The sequence below is a fragment of the Columba livia genome, chromosome 3, assembly GCF_036013475.1.
Source record: "Columba livia isolate bColLiv1 breed racing homer chromosome 3, bColLiv1.pat.W.v2, whole genome shotgun sequence".
NCBI lineage: Eukaryota > Metazoa > Chordata > Aves > Columbiformes > Columbidae > Columba > Columba livia.
This window is the reverse complement of record NC_088604.1, coordinates 45,580,478-45,602,749: the sequence shown is the minus strand read 5'-3', so window position 1 is coordinate 45,602,749 and position 22,272 is coordinate 45,580,478. Positions and strand designations below refer to the sequence as shown.

The window sequence follows — 22,272 nt, the reverse complement described above, 5'->3', positions numbered from 1 at the left end:
TTTCCGAAAAAAAAATGAAAATGCAATATGTAACTATTAAGAGTGGCATGTTTGAAATATTTTAATACAGTATTGAAGAACTATGCAAATGACAAGGCCTTATTATAGTGTTGTTCCATCATATGCTAGTAAACTTCAGAAATAAGGATTTCTATTACAGTTGTTTACACTATGGTTTTAAGTGGTTTACAATTAATCGGTACAGATTCACTGCGGGCTGAAACTTAGTGTGCAACTAATATTCTACAGAAAACATTTCTTCTAGTAGATTGCTTTTATTAAATTACAGGATCCACACAAAAAAAATTCTGATACGGGTAGTGTTTGCTGCTTGTTCTTGATCCTTCTTTGAGACACAATTTCTTTCTAATAAAAAACAACAGACAAACAAAACCCAAACCAACCAAACCAAACAAAAAAACCAACCAACCAAAATGTTACCTCTGTTTTCTGTCTCAGCTGATGCAATATTAGGATAGCTGGCCCTTCAGTATTCTGTAAGAGATTCTAATTCCCTATAAAAATGGAACTTGGAAGTTATTGTTTTAGGCAAACTGAACAACAGTTATAAAGAAAAAGTGAAAAAACGCCAAACAACAATAAACCAAACCAAGCAAATAAGCAGCCTTGCTAAGTGCAAGTAGTTTAATTTGTTTGAAGTTACCAGACTCTCCAAATGAATCCATTCCTCTTGTTCCAGCACTCACGCAGGCATGTGCAAGAAACACAGTTCCCTCATTACCCTGATCTGGCAATTCATTGAAGAGCCCTGCTGCTTCTGTCTGGCCTACATGCTTGTATTTTATTTGTATGGAAACCAGGAGCTGCAGAGATGGAGTGAAAGTAGAGTCTGGGCCACCACCAGTCTTCTAGACTTGGTTGGAAGAGGATAGTTGTGGGAGTGTCTGTACCTGAGAACATGGGTACGCTCCTGGATCCAGTAATATAGATGTCACTTACAATGTTGAGGTGCTATAGGATACATGAAAATAACTCATTCAACTGCAGTGAATAATTAGTATTAAAGTGTTACATTGTTGTGAATAATATATATGTACATATCGATGCCATTCACCCTTTTGAGGAGGAAATCACTTGCATGACATTAGAAAGGGATATTTGGTTCACTCTGCATGCCTGTTACTAGAATGTCATTTAAAGCAGATGCATTTTGCATTGTAGTCTGAGAGTAATTAGGCACAGTAATGAGTACAGAATAGCGTAACAACTTTCTCTCATGGGCCCTGTCAGCTATGGTGTTTCGTCTCAGCACAGCTGCCATGATAAAGAACAGAAAGGAATAATTTTTCTGATGTATCAGCCAAGCATTCCTGTTGCCATGAAGTCTCAAAAATCAATAATACGTAGTCTGAATTTGATTTAAACTCCAAGATTTTATTTATACCAACTATTTGTTTAAAATACAAATCTTTAAAAATCATGCTGTAGTTCATTGCTTCTTGTTGCAGTGAGGAATGGGAGCTCACAGAAGAAATGAAATTTAGAATGGCAATTGTAAATGGCCTCATGGAAAGAAAAACAGTTTTAGAAAGAAGTAGAAATGTTGCGTATGCATACTTTTAGCAGGGTAAAACTGTTAAGCTAAGAGTAAAACCTGTTACCACGGCTCTGGTTTATGACAACATGACTCATGTAGGAAAAATAAAATTTAGTTCTGGTCTTTGATCAATTTACAAAGGTGATGGCATTCATGGCTATCACAAAACAACTTTACTTTCCTGAACTATAGTTTGAAAAAGTCTCAAAAATGACACAAAAAGGACACAGGAATGTCTGTAACATTTTGGGAATACAGTATGTGCTGTTTCATCATTATTTAGGAACAATTCAAGCAGGAACAGCTGCATGTAAATAGAAGGGGAGAGGGTGATCTGTTTACAGGTGCTCTGAGAACACCCAAGGCAGTTCATTGTGTCAATCGTTTGCGGTAAGTGATAGTAAAACTGTAAGTGTCTTGTCTTCAAAACAATTTAAGCTCAAAATATTTATTGCTTAATAATGAGTGTGATTTCAGAACATACACTTTTTAACAGTGAAAATAAAGCTGTAGTATACTGGTGATCTTCATGGTCTCAGGAGGCATATAAGCTAAAGTCTCCTAGAAATACAGCTTGTACAGAAGTCCCTAGCACAGAAAAATGGTTTGGCAAGTTGTAATGATTGCAATTCTTTAAGTTGGCATTGAACCAAAAAAACTTAAAGAAGAAGTTGGCAGAAATTTCCCTTTCATTCTGACTTTCTACTTGAATGTTTGACCTTGAGACTCTACAGAATATAATTCCAGGAAATAAAAATAAAATCTTTGTATATTGCACAAAATTTTATACAGCTATATCAAGTAACACACTGAAATCAAGATGAAAAAGCATTTATTAGATCAGTTTGAACTACTGTAGTCTTTCTATTTTCTGTTTCCAGGTTATACGTGTTCATTTTTTTTCCTTAAATATTAAAGGTGAATTTCTTCCATACTACATTGCTTTCTCCTTTCTTAGTTTACATCCTTGTTCTCTGATGCTTGTTTAAATTCAAGCTGGAGTTGAGCTATAATAGGTCTCACGCTGAAGTGATTACGTGTACCACTTCAACTAAGTGATAGTGACAAGGATTACCTGGTGCCAATAAGTTTTATTCTTATTTACCTTACGGCTGTTTCTCCAGCCAAGCAGCGTGAAGTAGCCTTCATGTGATAGAGAAAGAGGTCCAATGAGTTGTTTTAAAATGGAATTCTGAAACATTTCAGTGTACTGTGGTTAGTCTGCTATCAATGTTTTTCATTTAGCACAAAACCCTGTCCTGTGCTTTCTTTTTTCAGTCGCTCTTTTGGTTATTTTTAATTAAAGGTTGCACTTTCAATGATATTTCAAAAGTTTCCTTTATGGACCAAGGAACACTGCAAATCGGAGTTCACCATGTCCCAGTCTTAAACTGTTCTAATCTGAAAACTGTCTCAGTACTGAAATTTAAATGCTTTTACAACACCCAGGCTTATCCATTACAGTTCATTGTTGATCCATACAAACAGAAGTTTGAAGCAACTCTTCCTTTTTAATTTATTTAGACGTCAAGACTGCTTTTGTTAACCTATCTTGGATATAGTTTCCTGTTTGTCTGCATTGCCGTTAGTGTCCACTAAGCCATATATAGTTGTAGAGAACTTTTTGCATAGCAAAGCTGAAATGGCTGGCTGGATGCTCACTACAGTGTGTAAACAAGCATATGAATGCCACTCTATTGGTGCATGCAATGTAATGACTATTGGGACTGAGAAGGATTCTATTCCTGGTTTGCTAGTGGTCTGTTGAAAGGCTTAGTGACAGCTATTTCTCAAGAGCAGAGGTAGTGCTATTTATTTCCTTCATAAAGCATTTTGATATCTGCTGAGGAAAAGTACTACATAAATGCCTGCTATTAGTAATAGTCTTATAAAAGGTACAACCTAAAACAAAAGTAAAAACCAGAACAAAACAACAACAAAAAAACCCATAACAAAAACAACAAACAAAAGAATCCCACCAAGTGAAACAGGCCCAGTTTTTACTGGACTTGCCAGACTTGATAGAGAAGTTAAAGAGGCTACTGTAAGGAAAGGTCAGCATTATAGGAAATTGAAAGCTTGTCTAAATGAGAAGAAAAAGAAAGCCCATAAAACACAGGAGCTTGAGTGTAAAGACAAAAGTCTGAAGACCAGAAAAGAATTTGAAGAGCAGCTTGCAGAGAATGCCCAAGTTGCTAGTAGGAAGTTGTTTACTTCTTCATCAGATATGGGAAGACAAAGAGTGAATTTTATGACCAGGGCATACCAGGGGTACTCAGGGATCAACAAGACATAGCAGAGAAGTGTAATGGATTTTCTACAGCTGAAGACTTTAATTCCCACTATCCAGTTAGGTAGGTCTCTAGAACTGGATGACATTTGGCAAAATTCTTTGGAGTAACTGCAGAGTATCTGACAAAGCCTTGTAAACTTTCATTGCAGACAGTGCAATGCAACTGCTACTGTGCTAGAAGAGTAACTCCCATTTCAAAAATGGCTGTGAGTCACAGAAGGGAACATGAGAACTACAGACCAAAGAGTCTGATTTCCTCCATGGCGAGGTAAGGATATCTAAAAGATAAGACCACTGAGCACATGGAAAAGCACAAGATATTGGGAAAGACTCAGTATAGCTTTAGTTGAAATCCTGATCCACACACTTGGTGGAGCTCTATGAGGATGTGTGACCCATTAAGGGCACTTAGTCCTTTTCTTTCAATTAAAAAAGGTAAGTCTCCTCACTTTTATCTCCTGACTAATCACACCAGTAAAAATCTGAATCTTCTCTATGCTTCAGGGTGTCTGTAGAATGCTGGTAGAGTCTCTTATTCTTTGGTATCATCTTATGCTTGAACTCCACATTGTAGCAAAGATCACCAGGTACAAACCTCATGGTTACATAGAAGTTCTCATAACAGGTTGACAACAGGCCTTAGAGGCATGATTTGGGGCCTTTAAAGGTTAGCATAAGGCCTTTTGCATGTTGCTGTCAGTGTTGATGTGGTTCTTACAGGATAACAATCATTGCATCAGACTTAGGTTTTGCAGCTTTTAGCATTTCACACTAAAGGACTGAGGTTGACATAGGGTTTTGCAATTTGTAGATGCGTCTTATGGGCCCATATAGACCAAGCATGTATTTCATACTTGAAATAGTCATGGCTGGCTGCAGCACATCTAAAAATTAGGCATTTATAGGGTATGCTACACAACTACTGTATAAACAGCTTCGAACTCTTAATAGGCACTAATGAATATACCAGTGTCTCTGTGTATCAAGGAGGTGTGTTTTAGGAAAGAGCCCTTGTAAATACTGTGGATGAGGAACAACTGAAAAACTGCAGACTAAAAAGCTTTAATCAGAAAGGAAATCTCACCAATATATCTGAAAGAATCCTTTAACAATAAGAATTTCCACATTTTGCTCTCTTCCTAGGCTATATCTACATTAATAAGTGCATTAGGAGTAGCCCTGGGGAAACATGAGGATGTATGCACCCACTATGTGCATTTAAACACTATGGAGTTTGATTCACGTTAACTTGAATCTGATCCTGTGGACTGGATGCCCAATAGCAACTGGAGAACAGAAAATCTCCAGAAAAAGATATAATTTTGTTTAGGTTCATGAGAAAGTAATTCAGATACTATGAGATCCTTTTACTCCACCCTGTGATGAACTGAAGCTCAGTAAATGGGAGGTATGGGGAAATGTCCTTCAAAAGAGCACTCAAGATCTAAACTAAAGTGCTTGCAAAGGTACAATGATATAAAATTGATAGTTAACTCAAAGAACGTACATATGTATGCTTACTTCTTGTGGGGGCAGAGTGAGAAACAGAGGGAGTCTTAGCACTGTGCAAACAATGTTTGCCAATAGCTAAAACTTTGTTGTGTTATCAACATTGTTTTAAGGTTAGAATAGAATAGAATGGAATGGAATGGAATGGAATGGAATGGAATACTAGACTATTTCAGTTGGAAGGGACCTACAGTGCTCTCCTAGTCCAAGTGACACCTGTTTTTGTCACAGATGTAAAACACAGCAACATGCGGGCTGCTACAAAGAAAGTTAACTTCATCCCATCAAGATCCAGTACAATATTTTACAAATATATAAAGGGTGAGTGTCATGAGGATGGAGCCACGCTCTTCTTGGTGACAACCAGTGGTAGGACAAGGGGTAATGGGTTCAAACTGGAACACAAGAGGTTCCACTTAAATTTGAGAAGAAACTCAGAACACTGGAACAGGCTGCCCAGGGAGGTTGTGGAGTCTTCTACTCTGGAGACATTCAAAACCCGCCTGGACGCCTTCCTGTGTAACCTCATCTAGGTGTTCTGCTCTGGCAGGGGGATTGGACTAGATGATCTTTCGAGGTCCTTTCCAGTCCCTAACATTCTGTGTGTGATTCTGTGAATACGAGAAGTGTTTCAAGAAGTGAGGACTCTTCAGTTTGGAAAACACCTGAAGGGGGATATGGTAGAGTAGCATGGAGAAATGTATCAAGGAAAAATTACCCCCTTTTTCTCACCACAGCAGTCCAGTGGAGTGTCAGACCAAATCATCAGGCTACAGGTATAAATCAAAGAAAAGGAAGTGCTCTTTCACACAGCATGCAGGAAAAGTCTGGAACTCATCACTAGAGGCTCCTGTGGAGGCGCTCTTTTTAAATGGGTTTGAAAAACTCTTAGACAAATCCATTGAAGAAGAATCAATCAAGGGCTATCAAACAGGATGCAGATGCAGCTTTTAACTGAAAAAAAATCGCTATATGGCAAACTGCTAGAAACTAGTAAAATAATGAGAGAAAGTAGCAATCTCTGCTTTTGCTATTCTTGAGCTCTTTTACCACACATTTAGTACAGGCCTCTTTCAGAAGTGGGATACAGGTTGCAGGGACCTTTGCTTAGATGTGTAATGTTTGCTTTTCTCCTCTTACGTTTGTGTTCTTAGACTGCAGTTCATCTTGGATTATACCTTTACAGTGACACACTTTGAGTAGAGGAAGCCATGGAAGGTAGAAACCAGGATTTCCTGACAAAGATGAATAATTTAAAATGTTTCCCATCTACTCCATTGATTTGTGTTAGGTGTTCAAAACTAATTTCTTCCCCAGCAGGTGACTTCCAGTTGGAAACATCCCTGTTGACCTCTGTCTTCAGTTCTTGTTTAAACCATTTGTACGCCTTTTTCCCCCTCTAAGTTCACAAGTCTAATTTCTTCCCCAGAGGGTGTTCACAGTTTTTTCAAAGCCTTCATTTCTTATCTGGAGGCTGTGATGTTCCTTGACAACATTCACTCCTCCTGTTCGGTAGGTCACCCAGGTCAGGAAAAGAAGAAGAGGTGATTCTGGTTACAGATGCACTGAACTAGCTGATTCTAATTAGAGGAGGTTAGAAAAACACTCAATTTTAGTCTGCTGCTTTCATTTTAGATAGTTTATCCGATATCTAAATTGGAAGCAGCAGGTATCTGATCTGAAAACAAATTGTTTTTCCTTAAATCTCAACCTTAGTGCTTCGGTATTTTTTTTCTGTGGCACTTCAGTGTGAGTTTTTGGCAATAGATACATCTGTCATGGGGGGAGTGATTTAGGTTCCTACTTGCTGCAGAACAATGTTTAGATCACTCAAAGAAAAGTGAGACTTAAGAGAGTTCGATGGCGAGGTTCACTCTATTATTTACTGCGTGGAGGAAATATGCCAAGCCCAATCCTGCTTACCTTCCCTCCAGGGGCGTGGTGTTGGGTCACTCTGAAGTCTGGATCTTAGGACTCATGAAGCAAACTCTCAGGCATCAGAGTTCATAGAAATAAATAATTTAATGGAGTAGAATAGCAGGAGGGCTGGCTTGAGCTGGGTGCCTGTGCAGAGGTCCTAGCCAAGCATAGGAAACCACAGATTTTTATATTTTTACAGATCATTTATACTATGCTTCAGTCCAATAGCAATATTTGAGTCTGGGGCCTTCTTGCTTCTCATTGGATCTTTTTCACTGATCGCAGATAGGCTTTGTTTTTTTTTTTTTTTTTTTTTAGTTTTATATATTCTTTATAGTCCATGGTGTTAGTTGTTTTAGATCTGTTAAGGATAACACTATGAAGATCAAAGCAGGATGTAACTTTTGCTACCCCTCTCTGCTTGTTTTAGCTGTTATATCTTCAGTGGCCTTATTTTAAAAGACAGCTGGGATTCTAGAGGAACTACAGATTCTAACTGTATTCCCAATTTTAACTGAAGAAAGTGGTCTGAAAGGAGCAATTCAAAGTTATAATCTGGGTCCTAGTTCTTTGTTCTCCTACTGAGAAAGAACGATTTTTGGGCTAGACTTGATAAAGGGTATGTGGAATATTGGGTCATGCTTTGACCAAGACATTGGCTGACATATTAGTGTCATGTTAGAAAATCTCTTTACAGGGGAAAGAGCAAGCTGTCTCCGCACATGGCATCCTATGTCCTGCGCACTGTGCACTGCGTGGGGAAAGTGAGGGTCCAGAACAGCGAGCATCCCTCCTACAGAGTGTCTGCAAGAAATGGTGAAAACAAGGGAATACAGAAAACTGTGCAGTAGGCTTTAGGAAAAGGATCATCTTTAATTCGTAGATACTGTTGCTGTAGCAATGTGCAACAGAAGACTGGAGGTAAGAAAACAGAGAAAGGGGGAAGAGGCAGCACAATTGTGTGAAGTAGAGGCTGGGGCTCACAGTCAAGTGTGCAAATGTTTGTCTCTGATGTTTTTTCCTGACCGTGTGAACTGTAACTGTACAAGATACCTCAATCTGGTTTGGCAAATGGAACACAAACTGATATATCTCATCTCTGTGAGGGGACAGGTAATCCCTGAGGATCTGGAGTGACGGGGGTTTCTCATAGGGTTTGTCAAGGCAGGGCATGGCAGGCAGAACCCATTCCACTCTCCCAGCCAGAGGTAGGGCAGCTGGGGAGCTGAAATGGGGTCCTGGACTGTGGGCAGAGTTGGGGGAGCCCAGGCAGGGTTGGGCAGAGACAGCAAAGCCCCTCAGGGCCCTGGCAGACTCTTACCCAGCAAAGCAGTCACTTCTGAGCTACCTTATCTTGCCTTTGCTCTCACTATTTCTCCTTCCTTAATGAGTCTTTCTTTCCTTGCAATCCCGTGGCAACATGGAAGATGAAAAGTGATTCAATCCAAAACTGCTAACAGCCTATAGTAAAAAGAGGCATCAGTTCCCAGAATTAACAATATTTCTGTGAGGTGAGGATCTATTTTTGTTTGCTAAGGTGACAGCATTTCTAGTCAGGCATAATTCACACCCTTTCTTGTCACTATTGAACAAACATCATCATACAAGCTGTTGCATTAGTTGTATGTTTTGGTGTCCAGGACATCACAGGTAGTGAGCAGAGTGGAACTCAAGTTTGTAGTGTGATGGGTTAGCACAGGGTTAACTGCACTACAGATAACTTACGCTTTTTCATTATGTGCTTTGACAGTTTCTGCAAATATGACAAATTTTTGAACTTGTACTTTTCTGGCAGGTGATTGCTGAAGCATTTCTTGTGACACTTCAGTATGCGCCCCATGATTACTAATTCGTTTGGCACTCTTCTGTAATAATGTAAATCACAATGTTCTTTTGTGGCATTAGTGGATATAATCTCTTTCAAAAACCCTACAACATCCACTATATCTTGTCTCAGTATAATCAAGTATATCTGCTTTAGTGTATCTAGATTTGTCAATGCTCCAGTTTCTTTGATGTATTTAGTAGAAAGAGACTTGATAAGTACATACAAGTGTTTAGGAATGAGAGAACCCAGTTTAACATAGATATTTTAATTTGATTAAGATTCATGGGTCTGTTTTTTTTTCTACTGTCCCTTCCTTATTCTGCTTACCCCTAAATTAGAGTGAGCTTTATTAGGCTTGGAAATAAAATCTTAATATCTAACTTAAAAAGAGAACATAGCAATACACCCCTTCTACTCCCCCACCAAAAAAAAAAAAAAAAAAAAAAGAAAAAAAAAGAAAAAAAAAGGAAAAGGCTTTTTTTTCTCTCTTTCTCTTTTCCCACAGTAATGGAAAAAAACAGATTTTGCATTTAAAAGTTGTTTTTGCCAACTGTGAGACTCTTATTCAATAACACAGAACAGCAAGTGACTGTTTCCAAAGAAATTTCAAAAGACACAGTTGTGAGTGCCTTGCAATATTTGAAGTAGTGGTATTTCACTGTTTTTAACTTCTTTCATGAAATTTTTCATGTGGAGAAGCCATCCTTGCATTATACAAAAGTATATCTCTTCATACTGAGGCACTAAGTTATTAGGTTCACAAAACTGAAGAGCTGACCTGTGTTGCTGCTGCTCTTATAACACCATGAACAGGCTGATGGATCACAAAAAATTGAAGACAAGGTAAAAATAGAACTGCATTTTGCTTTGCTTTTCTCTAGTGAGGTTAATGAGAAGTCAACTATGCCCACTTGAACACATTATGCAGCTAGACTTCTTATCATGGCAAGACACTAAATATGTTCATGTTTTTTTCTGAAAAGTGCTTTTAATAAATAACATGTCCAGTGAATCAGAGTGGAATGAACCTTGAAACATACCATCTTTTTGAAGGCAGGATTAAGTATCCCTGTATCATTACAGTCAGATGTTTGTTCTGCAGAACTTAAAAGTCTTCTAATGATGGAGAGCCTCCCCCCCCCAACCCAATAAATAATTTCCTGGGATGTTTCAAAAAGATAGACCCAACTGTTAAAATTGCACAAAAATTTATAAATCATTTAATGAATTATCATGTTTTAGTAACCTTTTTATAAATACTGTATGTTGCTTCCACCTGCTATATTAACAACATTGAGATGATATTTAATAGTTCATGGTTGCAGAGATACAGTGATTTCAAACTGGATCCATTGTCCATCTTTTTGAAACACCCTGTACTTCAGTGCTTTGTTATGAATAGGGATATCCAGCTTAAATCATGCTTTCGTCTTTCTAAATGTTTTCCCATATTTTGGTGCAATTAGATATGTGACCATGCCCAAACACCCTCCTTCTGTTGGTGTGTTGTATTTTTTTTATAATTCAGCTTCCAATTTTACAACTCCTTTTGAAATAAAGATGGAATTGCAGGGGCCCTGCATTTATCATAATTTATCTCCTTCTTTTAATCTTTTTGACTGCCTTTTTTACTGCCTTCCATCAACTATGGTTAGAGACTTAGAATTGGTTAAATTAAATTTTGAAAATACATCAGCTCTCAAAATACTAGTTATGAGGTTCCCACAGTCATACCTTGGAGGGTAGCATGCAGACTATGCCTTACAGAAATGGTAGAAAAATATCTTGTTTCTCAGGGAAATTTTATTTCATAATAAGAAATACGATTTTTTTGATATGTACAGGAGTTCCGGCAGCTGAAGTCTAAATTTAGGAATTTCTGTAGAGAAAAGGCAGTTAATCATCCTCACTTCACACTTGTCTCTACCTCAAGTTCTCTGTCGCATTTTATCCAATATCAAACTCTCTGGCTTCTTTAAAGAGAATTTCTTTGTATCCTAAGATTGATTTTTAAGGCTGCTTTTTCATTGTTTGTGTGTTGTTAAAAATCAGCATCTGAAATGGCTTTGCAGCCTAAGGCTGGAGAGAGACAGCAGGAAATAGAGATGCAGGAGTTGAACTTGTTTTTCTCCTGCGTGTCTCTTGGCAGTCCCTCCATATGTTGGGATTCAGACTCCCCCAAAACAGTGCCCAAAGCCTTCACAGTGTGTTGCTGCAGTAGAGCAGCAGGAATTCAAGGGTTTATCTTTATTAAATTTGATCACTCACTGTTTATGAGGCAGCACAGCTTGTGCTGATAATGAAAGACGTCCTCTTTCCCCCCCTCCCAATTAGCTGGTCTTGTCTGTCTCGTATTCCTTATGAAAAACTTTTAAGTCAATATTGACAGGATGAGAAAAGGAAAATGAATTGACTTGGCACAGCTGGAGTCTGATCCTGTGAAAAATTCTGTTGGAGCAGGGCTGGACTCCAGCAGTTCTGTCTTATTCTCCAAGACTACCCTGAACACAATTAATACTTTAGATGATGAGGATGATACTCATGACACTGACTGGTCAGGGTGTTATGATTCACTGCACACAACAGTAAAAAAAGCCCAAACCCCACAACCCCTTCCCCATTAAAAAGAATAAAAAATTCACTAACTTCCCTTAACACCTGAAGTATTGGTTCATGGGAGTTGACATTGTGAAGAAGTAAATGCCAGAAAACCCAGAATTTCAAAGAGGCTTTGTCTTGTGATGAAGGAACTGAATCTCATGCATCTGGGGTATGACATCCCATGCAAAGTAGTTAATCCTTATGGGTTCCCTATTTGCAAAGTGAGATAGTAGTACTTCTATTTACTTTTCCTACATCTTGCCTAGATCAATTCCAGACATGTCAAGAGGTGCTTCTTTAAGGCAATGTGCGTGCATGATGCCCATCCACAGGCGAAATCACAAAAATATGAGAAAATCTTTAATTCCATTCTAAACTGGGTACTTGCTTTCTATTAATCATATTTAATGAGGATATAAATGGCAAGAAAACCGATGCCTAAGTTAACTCTAATACTTAAAAAGGGCAGATGTAGAGCAGACCAGTTACGAATGAATGAAGGATCAGTACTATGTAATAAAAATGCATAGGTCAAAAGAGCAACACAAAGTCAATATACTACTTCATGGAGATTCAATTAACTGATTAGAGAGTAATTCTGATGTGCTGCTGTTCACCTAGCACAAGCTATGGTGAGTCACAATGTGAATCATCTGCAGATGGTAGCTTATTACAGCTGTCAGCAAACAAAGTTATAGGCATCAAGTGAAAATATTGCAAAGCACATTTTCTGTAACAGAATGCAATTTTGCAATCCACTGTCAGCAACACCATTAAGCACCTAATATTTTAAAAACACACACATCCAGTAGACAAATTGTGCTAAGGTTTGTTAACCTTTGCACTGATGTGTTGCATTTCATCTTGAAGTGGCAAACCAGCATTTACTACCTATTCCTTTCTATTGCTTCTTTTCTTCTCCCAGTTATGAGTCACATATTCCTGGTACTGGAAGAAAAAAAAAATAACCTGATAAGAAATAATCAAAATGCAGTACTTAAAGGACCTGGCCAGCATTTACGGTTCTTCATCTTTTGCTCCATTAATTCTTCAGTTGTCTTCATGCCTACAGTTTGTGCAGATAGGAGAACATAATCTAGATTTGTAATCCCAGTTTGATATTTTTAGCACAACAGTGAAGCTGAAATAAAGAGCCAAATCTGATAATTGCATGAAACTCAAAAAAAAACATGGGCCCCAAATTGGAGTTCCCATGGGTTTTGTGGGAGGTTGGGTTTTTAATTTTGGAAGGCTGATCCTTTTATGGAGCAGTGTCTTAGGAGAAGCTTGCATAGAGCAGTACTCATCAGCAAAGATAAATATCAGAGCTTTTCACATGGCTGTTTTATGTCAAGTCTCATAGTCAGTGGAATGAAATTAGAGGTACTTCCTCTGTAGATTTCAAAAGTCTTTCAGTAGGCTTTATGACTTGACACCCAGTTTTTGAAAAAGATCATTATGTGCCAACTTGCTTGAAGACATCTCTAGCCAGAACAGAAATCAAACCAACATGTGTTTCAGTTGTTAAGAGGCATAATTAGCAAGACAATTAGAACAATGGATGCTTAAATTGTTCCAGATCACAATAAGTCTCTGAAGCAGCTTTCAGTGGGGTGAATGTCAAAACAAACAAGCAAACAGAAAACTAGCTAGTTTCCAGGTGGTGGTTAATAAACATGATATTGTTACTTTAAATATTCAAGGGCTTTTAAAAACAGTATCTTCCCATAGTTGTTTTATGGGTTTTTTTTGACAGTAAGTACACTTTTGTGTCTGACTTTTTGTTCTCAAGATCTCATGCCGTGCTGTTGAATGTTTGAGTAAGAATATGTTTTCAATAGCCTTCCATTTGTACCACAATGCTGTAGAACATATCTAGAAGTAATGCACTTACATATGTCTTTGACCAAGCTTGTTCTGCTAATAGCATTAGCTGAAATAAGATTAGTTCTCAAGGATACAAGAGTTTTTCCCATTATGAATAATTACTGTCTCCCTTAGTTTTTTTCCAGAAAAAATCATTTAATGTAGCAAATATATTTTGAAAGACTTGTGCATGTCTCACCTATAATTGTGGAAGATTAAATTAACTTGCTGTTCACTGCCTTCCAACAAGAAGGCGTCATATCAATTTCATTACTGACAAACAAAAATTCTTAGCTTTACAAGATAAGGTTTTTCAACTCCAAGCACTGATGACAGAAATACAGGGTGTTTCAAAAAGATGCACGCAATTTCAAAGCAGTTTGATTTCAAATTGGGTCCGTCTTTTTTAAACACCTTGCATATGTGTCTCAATCTTAAATGCAGACCTTCCTAAAGCTAGCCTCACACATTTAAAAAGAACTAGTAAGCAATAGGACAGAATAAGATGTTAAATAATTGTTAGAAAGTGATTGACTACACAGAAACCTCTTATTGTACTTTACTAAGTGTTAGTTATATATTAAAGATGTATTTAATGAGCTGCTTGCAAATAATTTTCATGATTATTCTAAAATGTCAATCCCATATGCCCTATATATAGTTGTCTTGCAAAACTTAACTGATATTTTGAAGATGATGACTTTTAAAATTCTGTATATTAGGAAAACACTTGTAGTACCTTTCATTAGGGAACATATATGATTCTGTTAAAATTTTTGAACTAAGGCATATTGACATAGAAATTATTATGCAGGAGCTTGTTGAAGAATGCTAAAAATAATGAAACAGTTCTTTAACACATACATAGCTACTGACTGTGTTAGATGCCTGTTTGTGTGTTTCATGAAATGCACAACTGCAGTGTTTTATGAGGAGCAAATACTTGAAAAGCTCATATTTGCACATGTGTGGTTGAACACAAGGAAACAGAAGAAAATTCCCTCCCAACAATGATAATGCATCTCTAAATGAGGAAGATTTGATCCACAACATTTATCAACGTAATTATAACTGGAACACAATTTTCTCAATAAACCTAGACTGTTTTCTGATTTTGTGAGAATTTTGAGCAAGTTGCTTTTATTCTATTGATTGTGTTGCAGACATTTAATATTTCCTAGTACTAAATATTAATACTAATTAATGTTAACTAGTGCTAAATAGGACTACTAATTAGAAATACTGTTAAATAAAGATCTATAACAGCCCTGGTTGCCATAAATCTGCATTTAGGTGTTTCTTCTGTAATTTTAAAATGAATGGAAACTCATTTGACTTTTAATTTTCTTATTTTGGAGTAAAACCGGACCAGCTGTTTTGAAGGCTCTGCTATCATTGTTGATAACAATTGCACTTGAAGGCAAACATAATTTTCTTGACCAATCTTTGTGGGTAGAAAAGAAAATTGCATCATGCACATCCAAGTAGACATTGCCAGACATATCCTGTTTATATATGTGCTCCTTAAGTCATAAAAAATAATGAAAAGCAAGTGAGTGTGGCTTTGTTTTTTTTTTTTTTTTTTTAAAGCATAGGACAGAATTGATCTCATCTGATTTAACTGGTCTTAATTAATTCTAAATCAGACTTCTCAGCCTTTTGTTTAAATCAGGAAAGGAAAAAATAGTGACATGGATTTTCATTCTACCTGTTTTAGCACCTGTTGTATTTTAGAAAAGATATAGTGTGCCTATTTCTTTCCATTGTCTTTAAAATGGATGTGAGGTCCCTGTCTTTCATATGAATGACTAACATTAATGTGCCTAATTTGAGGTAGATAAAATCCCTTAATAATATTTAACAGGTCTGCATTTTCAAAGGTAAATTGGGATCAGCTTTCACATATATCTTAGGTATCATGGATTTTTACAGAGAGGAACTGAATGGTGTATTTACTCCTTTCTGATTTTGTTTTTGTAGGAATTTAAAAATAAGAAAACTACTCTTCTCAAAAAGTCAATAATTCATTTCACCTGAATTTGCATGAGGAAGAATACTGGGGTATATTTTCTGGTAGTTATGTTCAATAATCAGTTTTGCTCTGACTTGGTATAAACCCAGAATTACTCCATTGATTCTGATGAATTATTTTTCTGTTTCCATAGGATAAGTCCTATGTAATAGAAAATTGAAGAAAGCCCTCTCTCTAATTACCAGTGAGGTTTTTTTGTAACTGTTCTATTCATTTTTTAATCTATGTAGTCTGTATTGGTGCTGAAAATAGAAATTGTCTCACACCTCAGGTTGAATCATTAACCATAATACTGGTTTTATATGTTAACATTCCTTCTTGCAAGGTAGACAGAAGATTAAAATACTTTTCTAAAAACATACTTGTAATTTCATGTTATTCTAGTATTATCTGAGATGGAGAACTATACTGATTTATCATGGAAAAAAATTAAGAGACCCATTACTTGCCATGGGAAGTACAGACATACTCTTAGTTTGACATAAACCACATAAAGATATTAAATGTGACTCTAATTAGTTTTATTCACCACTCGAATCTCTGCAGTTAGATTCCTTTGATGCCATCCTGCTTCTTTCTAACATGAGTAATGGGAATGGTTAGTGAATAATATTTCATACTGCCACATTCCAGTAGAAGTGGTTTCCACTTGTATGCACTGTTCCAGTGGATGCACTTTGATAAAGTGGTAAAAATGAGGAGCTCATAACTATCTCATTTCTTGACACACAAAATACGGCAGATCGGTGATACATCAGCATGTGCAAAATTACCCTTTGCTAATACAATGAACCTGTTTATTATAACACACTATGCTTAATCACTGTTGTACAATGCATCATATTTGCCATATACTTACATAGTCCTACTCAGCAATAAAGGAACATCGTATAATTCAAAATAGCCTTAATTAAACAAACTAAAACCAGCTTGTTAAAAAAAAAAAACAACCCAGAACAAGAAAGAGTCTGCAGCTTACTCTAGAAGTTCTGGCCTTCGAAAAATAAGCCATGTGTTGATCTGGGAAAAATCTACAAACTTGCTCCTAAACTAGAATTGTGACTTTGGCAAGTACCTTGAACCAAAGACACATAAAAACTTGTGATGGGTTCACCTTGGCTGGCTACCAGACACCCACCCAGCTGCTCTCTCACTCCCTCTCCTCAACAGGACAGAAAGAAAAAATAAAATGGAAAGGCTCATGAGCTGAGATAAAGACAAAGAGATCACTTACCAGTTACTGTCACAGGCAAAACAGACTTGACTTGGGGAAAATTAATTTGTTGCCAAATAAAATAGGTTTGGAGAGTGAGAAACAAAGACAAATTCAAGCAATGCCTTGCTTACAACCCTTCTTTTTCCCAGGCTCAACTTCACCCCTTAATTCCTGACTCCTTTACCTCCTCTACCCACACCAAGCAGCACAGTGATGGGGAATGAGAAGTTGAGCTCCTGTCTGCTGCTCCCTCCTCCTCACACTTTCCCCTTCTCCAGCATGGGTCCTGTTCATGGGCTGCAGTCCTCCAGGATAAACCTGCTCCAGCTTTGGCTCATCTCCACAGGCTGCAGTTCCTTCAGGAAAAATCCACCTGCTTTGGCATGGTCCTCTCCATGTGGGCTGCAGGGAATACCTGCCTCATTGTGGTCACTTCCACAACTGCTATGGGGAAATACCTGCTCCAGCTCTGGGAGTAGTTCCTCCTCTCCATCTTCTCTGACCTTGATGTTCACAGCATTGTTGTTTTTCCTCACTGCTGTGTGACATTTTGCCCTTTCTTAAATACGTTTTCCCCAAGGCATCACCAGGCTGAAGGGTTCAGCATTGTCCATGGTGGGTGTGTTGGGGCTGGCTCAGTCTGGCATGGGGCAGCCCCTGGCCTCTCCTCACAGAGGCCACCCCTGCAGGCCACCCACTCCCAGCATCTGGACATGGACACCCAGAACAAACCTCTTTGACTAAGAGAAACCTCCTCATTAGTGTGCTGTTGAAACTTCTTAATGAAAAAGCAAATAAGTAAAAGATGCTCACACTATTTGTCCCTTCTCACAAGGAACATGTTAATTGTATTTCACATCGTCTAGTGCTTTGTGTGTGGCCTGCTGAATGGGAAAGGCAATGAGACATGCTGTATTAAATTTATGTGTAACAGAAATTGGCCATCTGTGTCAACAGTAGACAGGGACAACAGTGCTTGGGTTAGAGGGATAGGGCTTAGTGGCTTATGATGAAAAAATTTACTTTGTCAGCAAAAAGGCTGCAAAGACAATCCTACATGCAACCAACAATATCTGTGTGGTGAATATAGTTACATTAAATAAAAATGCTTGCAAAGCTTGTGTTTTGAAAATCAGTGATACTGACAAAATAATGTTTTTCATCATAAATAGTAGTTTCACTGGAGGTTTTCCAGGTGTAATTGTACTAGAATATTGACAAATTCTTTACAGAAAGAAGATTCAACTAAGTAATTTTTCAGATTAAATGAACCTTCTAAATAAATGAGTATTTTTTATTACATTTTAAATTTTCATCACAGAAATGCACTTTGTGTTTTTCGGAAGCAGTCAAAAAATGTATCAAAAGAAAAGGGGAGCTGCAATGAAGAATAAAATGATGGGAGCAGGACTCATGGTGATTAGAGAACAGGTTTGAGTTTAGGCTGCAGTCTAGAAAAGGCATAAAATAATTGTGAAACAAAGAGACAGAAAGGTAAAGAGAATATTCTATGTCATGTATAAGGGCAATGTGAAACTTTCCTGTTATGACCTTAATGACTTTCTCCTTTTTTTTTTTTTCTTCTTTTTTCTTCTGGCAAGTTGGGAAAGATAGGCCTGAAATGAGTTCTTAATTAAAATGAAGAGAATTAAGGAAATAGTGATGATTTTCTGTTATGTTTAAAATTCCTTTGAAAAGAAAAATGAAAGAATGAGAAGTCTGTTTAGCTAAAGAAATTTTAGCATAAATTTTAGTTAGCTATTGGTTACTTTTACATAATTTTAGATTTGCAATATGATAAAAATTACTGACATGTATTTCAGAAAAGTTAACAAGTGACTGAAATAGCCACCAAGAGTTTGATACTTCAGTGTTTTGGCCAGTAAGGTAAAGAAATATTTAGGGAGTAAGTAAAGTAAATAAAAAACATACAAAAAGCTGTTTTGAAAGAGTGTTTCTTTTGATTCAAGTTGTTAAATTTCCTCATACATCTCATACATCCCTGTTCTGTGTTCTTCAAGGCAAACATCACAAAGACATCAGCCTGGATTGAAGACTTCCTTACCCTAAGAAATGAGGAAACGTTAACACTGCCATGTGATTTCCACTGAAATAAATTTGGACTTTCTTGCAATAACTTCAGTATGAGTGCGAAGAAATGAACTTGGAAAAAGTTGTATAGATTAATTAGGCCTAATATCATGTCAGTGTTATCTGATAGTCAGCTTTTTGTCTGTAAAGAGTAGATAAAATATTTAATAACCACAACAGTATCACTGATACCATGGCATAAATACATGTCTAATTGAGATTCAATGGGCCAATATTTATTAAAGGAAAAAAAAAAAAGAAATGTTTAGCTTAGGGCTGAAGAATGAGCCGTATTGTGGTAGACTAGAACAGGGTGAAAAATAATGATACAGATTTTCACTGGGTCTCCATTAGAACTGTCTGTCTAATTGAACATTAATGGGATTTTAGTATCTAGTTTCCATTTGACTGAAAATTCCAAACATAATTACTAATTGAGAGAAATAAAAGACAGAACACAAGATGGAGAACTTCACACAGTAGTCAGAAAACAAAAAGACAAATAAAAGCAAATCTTCCACAAGCTGAAGTCGTAACCACGAAAAGTATGAGAAATACCTACTGTTGAGCCAGATATGTTAGAGCTCTGAGAATGAGGAATACATGTTCTGCAGAATTCATATCAGAAAGGAGCCAACACTTGCTGGTAACTGTAGTGTAGAGCTTACACAGACACTGCAATGTTTGGGCAACTATTTGTCAGTGACCCAGACTCACTGAGGAACTTTTCTCCATATCTTTGTAGCAAAGATATAATTTTCTCAGCAACTAGAAAATATACTGGAAAAAAGCAGTTACCCACAGAAAGACTAAAACACAAGACGTGTTGCATAAAAGCATTTTTTTCTGCTTTTTGGAAGATATCAGCTCAGGTTCTGTTCAGTTTGTCTAATCCTGAAGGAAGTTATGTCCACTGGGAAAACATGAACTGCATCAAACTAAAGCATACAAAATAGAAAATGTTTAATTAATGTTACAGTCCACTGGAGAGACTGTTATAAGCAGGGACAACTGAGCTCCAGGGGAGTTTTCCAAAGAAAAGCAATTGCGTCCCTTAGTGCAGGAATTATGAAGCAGAACATCTTCTGTTTACTGCTGGGAATGGGAGCCTGTTTTGGAAGATAAATCATAGCATTTCCCAGCTGTGGTGGACAGACCTTCTTAGGAGCCATTCTTGGGAATAACAGAGCTTCCCGTCGCAGTGCGTGACTTCAGGGCTGCAGGCAGACTCTGGACTTGCAGTGAGATTGCATCATTACTTCTGTGATTGGCTCGCTATGTATCTTCTTATTCTGTTTGAAGATCCATGCAATGGTTTACATAGTTGGGGAAGTGAGCAGTGGTTAATTGTAGTCCAGGATCTCTTTTACTTCTTCCACAGGTTCCCTGCAAGTCACACTATGCATCTATTTCTCTGATGAGAGGTGACAATAGAGGCACTTTATTCATTTTCCTCCCTCTGTATTAGCTCACATCAGCTATATTTGCACGCTATATGAGCTTTTCCTCATTCCACATTTGCAGGAAGTTTGTAAAAATAGCTGTTGAACCTCAGTGTTTTCAGGACAGCCTATTCTGTCATGAACATAGGAATATGATTTCAAAGTAAAACAAAGCAGCAACAGAAGATGAAATGTCAGAACAGAAAAGGCTTCAAGAGCTCTTGTTGATTGCAAAAGAGTGATCTTTGGTTTCTCACTTCACCTGATGGGAGGCAGCCATAGGCAATCCCCTGAACGTCTCTATTGCTGCTTAGATCCTCCTTTGAAATAAATGAGAATCTTCCACCTTTATTTGAATTGGCTAACATTTCTGAACTGTCCAAAACAAACAAAATCCTAACAAAATTTTTTGCTTAAGCAAATACACTCACTTGATGACATTCCAGAATAACAGGTTTACCATCTGACTTAGTTATATCTCTTCATTCCAGTCATCTAAGCTTTTTGTAAAGAAATGCCACTGTAAAAATGTTGACATTGGCTATGAGGAATACCAAAGCCAAACCAGAAGATTTTGGTGAGATATCTAAAAAAAACTGTACAGTGCTTCACACTTTAGTGTGAAAACACCATGTAAAGGACATAACACAATATTCTTTGTGACAGTATTTTCTTACAATTGAATAGTGCAATATGTAAATAGTGGTTGATATAATTAAAAAGTTTTCTTGTCCTCAGAAAATGGATTCTGAGGCTCTTCCACTTTGGGGAAGCTGAGGTCGAAGTAATAATGTATACTGACAGAGTTGGGAACCATCCATAATATCATTATGAATCTGATAATGTGCATTCATCTATGTAATTTAATGTTCTTTGGGTTCTTAACATCTAATGCCACAGCTGTTTGGAAAGGCACACCAGTAATGCATTTAAAAATTTTGGCATGAAAAAGAAACCTTTATGAAGCTAAATGTACTCTTACTCATCAGCATTTTAAATTTAGTAATGCCTAGTAATTTGTACATAAGCTTTGTCACTAGGTATAGGTGCTGTTTTTTATAATCCACATGTGTAAGAAAGCTCTGAATACATGCACGGTGCAGTCCATTACAATGACTGCTTTAATAATGAGGTGAAGTAAACAGAACTGTTTTCATGTGAGCCATGCTGATATTGTTTTCTGAATGTCAAATTCAGCCACAATGAATCTTTAGGTACTTTATGGAATAACTAAATCTGTATCATAAGTTAGGACATCAGAGGGTCAAATTTTGCATTTAGACGTCCACATAAACTCAATGATGGTAGACACTTGTATTGAACTGCACTGTGTCCTGAACTTGCTGCTAATTCTGAAGAGAAATGTGTATGTAGAGAATATGGTGGAACGTGAACTTTCAGAAAATGGAATATTGTGAAATAAAAATAAGCTACAATAAAATGTTATTTTTTTTTAGAAAACATTATGAAATCTCTTTGTAGATCAGCTAGATGAAGCAGTACACTGTCCTAGTCAGCTGATGTAATACTTGCTTACTTTTAAGTTGATCTACCCTGATGATGACGACATATGTAGAGACTGAAACATGTTTATGTATGTCTTTGTTGTAGGTTTTTTGCCAGAGAAAAGGAAATTATTACTTTGGTAACACAGAGACCCAGGAGGATGAAGTAAACATATTCAAAAAGACAAAATACTAGAATCCTAATCCTGAAATTTTCTGCATATGCATGTATGCACATGTAAGAGACATATATGTATATCTACACATACTTTAATCAAATACACACACTTTAGGTTCTACTGGGGGAAAAAAAAAGAAAAAGAAGGTGGTGATAGAACAAAAAGAGGTAAAGACAATGGTGGCAGATGCAATCAAAATATGGTATTATTTCTGTACAAACAGTAAATAAAG

At 37.0% G+C, this 22,272-nt stretch overlaps 1 long non-coding RNA gene across 2 annotated transcripts in view; it reads right to left on the bottom strand.

The window, feature by feature from the left end:
* Nucleotides 1-17,626, bottom strand: part of LOC135579023 (uncharacterized) — a 50,213-nt gene extending 32,587 nt beyond the window's left edge. For both annotated transcript variants that reach the window (XR_010471268.1, XR_010471269.1), the window contains exon 1: nt 17,282-17,626. This is a non-coding gene — a long non-coding RNA (uncharacterized LOC135579023). The remainder of the gene's footprint in view (nt 1-17,281) is intronic.
* Between the last annotated feature and the right edge of the window lie 4,646 nt (nt 17,627-22,272).